General features: G+C 34.0%; 2 long non-coding RNA genes across 3 annotated transcripts; one reads left to right on the top strand and one right to left on the bottom strand.

Moving 5' to 3' along the window:
• Positions 1–3,612: 3,612 nt before the first annotated feature.
• LOC124456324 lies at positions 3,613–5,662 on the top strand. Of its 2 annotated transcripts, none has more exons than XR_006952222.1 (2): positions 3,613–3,757; positions 5,222–5,662. It is a non-coding gene; the product is annotated as an uncharacterized LOC124456324 (long non-coding RNA). The 2 variants fall into 2 exon arrangements; XR_006952223.1 differs by having other exon boundaries at positions 4,681–5,662.
• LOC124456321 lies at positions 5,026–6,269 on the bottom strand. The gene is made up of 4 exons (XR_006952219.1): positions 6,187–6,269; positions 5,894–5,959; positions 5,516–5,608; positions 5,026–5,286 (listed from the first exon to the last, which is right to left on the bottom strand). It is a non-coding gene; the product is annotated as an uncharacterized LOC124456321 (long non-coding RNA).
• Between the last annotated feature and the right edge of the window lie 659 nt (positions 6,270–6,928).

Below are 6,928 nucleotides of genomic sequence, written 5' to 3'. Positions count from 1 at the left end.
GGCTATTGTCTGTGATAAATCACCATCAAGCGTCTAGACAGCTAAAGATGTTAGGAATTTATCGTGATGAAAGAGCAAACTGGATTTGCTTACAGTAGTCAACAAGTTCAACGCTAGGTTTCTCAAGTGTAGAATTGTTCTCTTAACGTCAAACTATCAAATCGTATGAAATTATGTCGTACTCTTTCATGTTTGATATTGAGAGTCATGTTTATAAATCTTTTCCTAGTACGCCACTGATTCATTATATACATGCAGTCAAAAAGAAATGCTCACCAGAAAAAAATTTTAACAAGCTAACATTTATAGAGAGTGCCAAAACACTTGATTTTAGTTAAACAAGAAAAAAACTAATATATTTATTTAACTAATGAATCCTCGTCTTACTTTGATTACAGCTTTGTATAGGTTAAAGAAGATGTTCAATATGTTGATGAAGCTTTGACAAAGATCATTATTATTTAAATATTACTGTCCAACATTACTAGAAAATCCAGGGAATTCTTTTTACTTACTGTATACCTTTGTTGTATATTCAGTTGTGTTAGACTATATCTTTTGAAATTAAATTTTTTAAAAAAAGTTGGGCTCAACAGAATATATGAGCAAACACCCCCTCCCCCAAATTAGCGTTCTAGTTGCGGCTCTAACAACTAGTCCATTACATAATGTTAATTTTTCATGTAGATGTAAATTCTTATTTCAAAAACTATGTATCAATAAGTTTGTTAAAGCGAGGATTGATAATAATTTTTTCAAATTTTGCCTGAAAAAAAATATTTGCATGGAAAGTGCATTGTGACATAAGCAAGCATAAATCAGCCCTCCTATCGGGGATCTTAGCCTCTCCGTCGTGAATTCCTGGCGCCACCCCTGAACAAAACATAACTCAATCTGCCGCCATTTAGACTTATCATAGGCAAAACTAACACGACACTCTATAACATTGGAAAGTTTCTGTCATCTCTTCTTAATTCACTAGCCTTAAACAAAGTCACACTGTCTGACTCATTTAAGGCAGTGAATAGCATTTGCAGCATTCCGGCCACATCAATTATTCGATGAAAGTTACCAATTCGTCTTTTTTGATGTTGAGTCACTCTTTATATTGAAATCCCATTAAAAAGAACTGTCGACATTATCCTAAAACGTATATCTGCAGAGGAAACTATCGACATTAACTTAAGGCAAAGAACTCTTAAGAAAGTCATTTTAGATTGCTATAACAAAACATTTTTCTCATTTGATAACCAAATTTATGTGCAAACGAATCATGTTTTATTGGGCTCAGTGGCGGATCTAAGGTTAGTCAAAATAAATTACTGCAGCACATTTTGGCATATATTTACATTTCTAAGCCCCTCAGAAGCATATCCATTGGTGAAATTATATTTCCATAATTTCGTAAAAGCACTATTGCCAATACACATTTAATATAAACGACAACTTTTTTTAAAATAGACATGTTTCGACATCTCATGATGCCATCTTCAGTATGAATGAAATAATAGGTAATACAGGGTTTATATAAAAGTAATATGATACATAAATTAGAACAATAAAAAGGAAATAAGATAATATAATGAGGAGCGTGAAATGTGAAATTATATTCTTTAGAACAGGGGTCTCCAAACTACGGCCCGCGGGCCAGATGCGGCCCGTTGGGACTCTCAATCCGGCCAGCAGATACACTTAAGAAAGCCAATTTCACCACTCACATTGAGAAACTGAACAGACTAATTGTGATTTTGTTATGATATTACTCTTGGTTGAAATTGAACCTTTAAATTTTGAATAAATATTTTCTTAACTAATGAAGCTTTTGTAATGTGCTTCGTTTTGCGCATTTAATATACGTGACAAGTTGTTTTAAAATAGACATGTTTCGACATCTCATGATGCCATCTTCAGTATAAGTGAAATAATAATTGATACAAGGTTTATATAAAAGTAATATGTTATATAAATTACAACAATAAAAAGGAAATAAGATAAAATTAATGGGGAGCGTCCGAGCGTATTATAAAGTAAATATTGTATTGAATTTAAAAACTTGAACATTGAGGTCAGGTTTAGTTTTGTTAATGTGGAGTGCTTCTTTGATTTTAAGGGAGAATGAGGTGTCGGCAGTGTCGATGATTTTGAAGCAAGAGGGTGAATATTTGGTTTTACATGAGTGAGATTTAAGAAGGTGTCGGTAGATATGAGAGTTTTTGTCTGTTGTGGTATGTTCCCTGATTCTGGTGGATAAATGGCGCAAAGTTTCGCCAATGTATCTTATTTCCTTTTTCTTGTTGTTATTTATGTATCATATTACTTTTATATAAACCTTGTATCATTTATTATTTCACTTATACTGAAGATGGCATCATGAGATGTCGAAACATGTCTATTTTAAAAAGTACTTCGTTTTATTAAAATATTCGCTCTTTGACCAGCGGTATACGGTTCGTCGGCCCTCAACATGCTGGATGAAAGTTCATGTGGCCCTCTGGCTGTAAAGTTTGGAGACCCCTGCTTTAAAATATCAAAACCAATAGTGTTTTCCTGAAAGTACTTCGAATTTAAAATTAAAGAGCTATAATTTGTTTTGACTAACGCTGGATCCGCTAGTGATTGGGCTCGTCCCTTGCACAAGTACTAGCCAATATTATTCTTACAGAATTCGAGAAAAATATTATTACCAGTCTTTTAGAAGACGGCAAAAGACGCACAACATGATACTACAAAATATATAGCGATATCTCGATGATACTTTCGTTTTAATAAAAATATTATTCTCACAGCAAAAATTCCATAAGTTTGATAAAAGCCTAAGATTTACCGGTGACACATTTCCTGATGGCGTTATTAATTTTTTTGGATGTTAAAATTGAAAACAAAAATACTGACATTTACAACAAAGACACATATACCGGACAATACACACCATTCTCAAGCTATACAGTATATAAGACTGACCTATATACAAATTAAAATAAACAAAAAACAATAGCTAAAATTTGAATACGCCTCCCATATTTAGGTACGAAAAGTGATTTTCTCATCAAAACTTGCAAGTCAAAAATTCTGTGCTTACTAAAAATTCTTGTTGAATTTGTAATAAATTATAATAAGACAAAGAAAACAACTTTTTTCACATCAAATAAAGACAAAGTTCCTATGCTTTCGAAAAGTAACGTTATATATCAAATTACTTGTCCCGGATGCAATAAATCTCATATTGGCAAAACATTTAGTGATGCTTAGTGTTAGACAACGACCTCAAAAAACATGCTGTAAATTGTAAAACACAAAACCAGAGTTATAGTACAACACTTCTTGAAATTTGAAAACGCACAATACTTTTCCAACATAAACTATATGTATGACCGACTGATAAACACAAACCATTACACACATACACAACCTCACGCATTGAAGGCCCTCATTAATAACAACTGCAAGATCCTTTATTCTGACGACTCCATTAACAATAAATCAACTGTTACTACTTCTCAAAGTTTCTCAAACCTGAACTGAACTCTTCACCATGTCTCAACCACATTTCCATCGCGCAATCCACGCAGTGAGTGGACACGAGACACGTCATTTGCGCGTGATTCTTTGATTTGGAAACGCTACAGCAGGGGCCGCAAGGTTGTAAAAGTAGCAATTTGAGTGTACTGCTAAGGATATTTTTGCTTGCGCAATTTTACAATAAAAATTTACAGTGTGGTGAATGTCTATGGTTAACATTAGGTACTGATGGCCAACGGTGAGTGTTAGCCTAATATGTATGTCTATTATATGTTTGTAAATGATGATCGTCCAGGTTAATAAAGTCCTGAGAAGGACTGTTTTTGTTGTATGTCTATTTTATGTTATTATCTAAGCGGAAGTATACGGCTGTTTATGAATTTGCTTCTAGACAGTATATTTTCTATGCAATCCATCTAAAGCTGATAATTATGTCGTGAAGCTTCAAAACAAATCTTTTGACTTGAGTTCGAAAGGCCTCGTTTATTTTACTTGATTACATGCCATTGAACGCACAATAAAAGTTAACGAATTTTTCCTGCCCATTCGAGGAAGTATGATATGCGCGTATCCAATTAAATCAAAATAACTTATAACATTTTTATCAGTGTATGAGACATGTATTACCTAAATATGCTTGTGCACAACATGAAATTTGTATATGATTTTACCGCACAAAATCAGGTACACACTCAGCGATTTTGAAATGATTTGAAGTAGGCGAATGAAAGAAACAAATTAAGCGGCTTAGATTCTTCCTGTTTGTAATTTTCTGTTAATGAGAAGAAGCGAAGCCAACCGTAGCACTCAACGTGGTGGTAAATTCCGCAGATCGCCAATTATCGAGATCACAGATCCTGTTGATTTAGTAAATGCTTTCAATACCTACTTCTTTACCACGTTTGGCTGAAAACCTGACCAATTATATACCCTACTCAAAAACGTCTCATTTCTTATATAAACCCAACCACTACCTCAATTTCTTTTGATAATAATTTCTTGGACAATAAGATTATAAATTCCTACAAAACCAGATTCAGGTCTTACTATACTATGGCGCCCTCACTTCTTTGCTAGAAACAACCGAAGCAACCAATAATTGGCACGTTAATAATGTAGTGCAGTGCAGTTAGCCCCCAGTAAATATATATTTGTTGCTAGGTATCAAGTGGGTGCTTATTTCAAAGGTGGCTGTATAAAAGTGGACTTTTCATTTCATTTGAATTTGTTACCATAAATACACTTAAAGATAGACGATGCTGATAGGAAATGAAAGATCTTCGCCGAATGTCGATAAAATTGCATGGCTTTACGATGATAAAAAATGCAGTTGTGTGAAAATAAGAGATCGCTAAAAGTTAACACCCATAATATAAGAAAATTTACCAATTATAAATCGGAATCTCGAAGGGTTTGTTGCATAGAAAACGCTCTTAGAAATACTTTCGAAAACGTTGAAATAAGAAAATTCATTGTGTCTACAGACTGAAAGTAATAAGGATTCCATTTAAAACTTTCATCTTTTATGCATGTGTAAAAATTACTTAATATCAAAACACCAAATTATGGACGGCTACTTAAATTGGCGATGGAAATAAACCTCCATCAGGTGACGAAAGTTTTTGAATGCTTGGGAAAAAAGTCTACTGTCTACGTAGATAATTTACCACTTTCAATAATTCATCCTTCTGCGCTGTTTTAGACGCGACGGTTTCTTCAGCTTTCTCGAGATCGTAATGACGTATCTGATGCTTTCTTGTCAGTACTCTAAACGTAAATGGAAACAATATGTACACATGAACAAACAAATTCTTCTATTGGCGTTTAAATCATTCATTGTTCATGGATAGAGTAAAAACGACGATTTTCACGAAACAATCTTCACTATATAATAGCATAAATTATGTAAATTAAAAGCAGGTTATGAGTGCGACATGCATGTGATGTTGAGATACTTTTTGGAATTTAAAGAAAGCACTTATTGGTAAAAACATACCTGATTTAGTCCGCATAAAGGTGATACTCCTTCAATTTATCTACATGATGACATTCTTCTTCTTCTTGAAGATCATCAATGGCGGATGCAAAACTAGAGAAAAATTGTTGAGTTAGCTATACGTTGAATAAAGAACCGCTAAAACCACTCCTTTTAGTTTTTTTGCACCAGATAAGATTTAGTTACATTCCTCACAAACTTAGCACGAAGCATTTCAGGAAAATCGGTAGACTTCTCCATCACAATATTTAAAATAAAGACAGAAAAGAATGACGTCATCCCCAAGCGTGGAGATGACGTTTGAGACAGTGATAAAGTTGCATCGTCTCTGTCAAGGAGATATAACTACTGTATAATATTCGATACAATAATTCTTACTTGACCATGTAGTGACCGGCCTTTTGCAAAGCATTGCCCATTTCATCTTCAATACTGCTCCACTCACTTTAAAACGGAAATAAAAAAATTGTTTACAGAAGCAACATTAACAACATCTTAAGCTCATCTATAGAGAACATAAAATTTACATGAGACTTCAAAGAAAATATTTCTGCTGACTGACTGACCCAGTTCAAAATTTGACATGGAAACAGACTTTGGTGTAATAACATTTGGTACATTTTGTGTCCAAAGCCTAGATTGATAATAAAGCCTTGGTTGATACCACATACCTGAATATTTTCCCATAATTTGCATGTTCTCTATGGATATTTAACTGCTTCTCGGAAATTTTCTGGGAAAAGAATGGTTAGTACATACATTGAGTCTCATAAATATTGACTTTGATTTCGCAAGGCAAATATGTTTCACAATGCTTTTACTCTTAGACAACAGCAGTCATGAAAAATTAAAATTTTAAATTACACGTTTTGTGGCAGTTTCTATCTCCAAGCGTGAAAGCAACAAAACCTATCAAAACCACGAGTTAGGAGAGAATTTTTCTCTGAAGACCCTCTCAAGAATCACAATGGTTTTGCAAATACTCGTTGCTCTAGCAGACGAAAAAAAAACGTGGTTTTCCGACAATCCCACGACTGTAAACAGTTGTGACACGGAAACCGTAGCCATCTAATTGAGAGGTAAACCAGATAAAACGCATGCACAAAGACGATTCAAAACTTGCATGATAATTTTATTTAATTTAAGGAAGTTGACTATCTGTTTGTGATAGTAAAAATTAGTCATATTTAACGACATAGGAGTTGTTACCGCTCACTACAAATATTTTTAAGAATATCCCTTCAAAGTCACGATTTTAATCCAAAAATCCTTCATTTGCCTACGTAAAGTCCGTATACGTGGGTGTCGCACTCCCGATATCCCCACCCTTTCAACAAGCTTGGAGATAGCTTGTTGAATATATTCTTACGGCCATGCACCCAAGCATTCCACTGTCGGTACGCCGTGTAGCGT

Source organism: Xenia sp. Carnegie-2017, unplaced genomic scaffold, assembly GCF_021976095.1.
Source record: "Xenia sp. Carnegie-2017 unplaced genomic scaffold, XeniaSp_v1 HiC_scaffold_45, whole genome shotgun sequence".
NCBI classification, from domain to species: Eukaryota; Metazoa; Cnidaria; class Anthozoa; order Malacalcyonacea; family Xeniidae; genus Xenia; species Xenia sp. Carnegie-2017.
The sequence above is the reverse complement of the archived record's forward strand: the minus strand, read 5'-3'. Positions and strand labels throughout refer to the sequence as shown.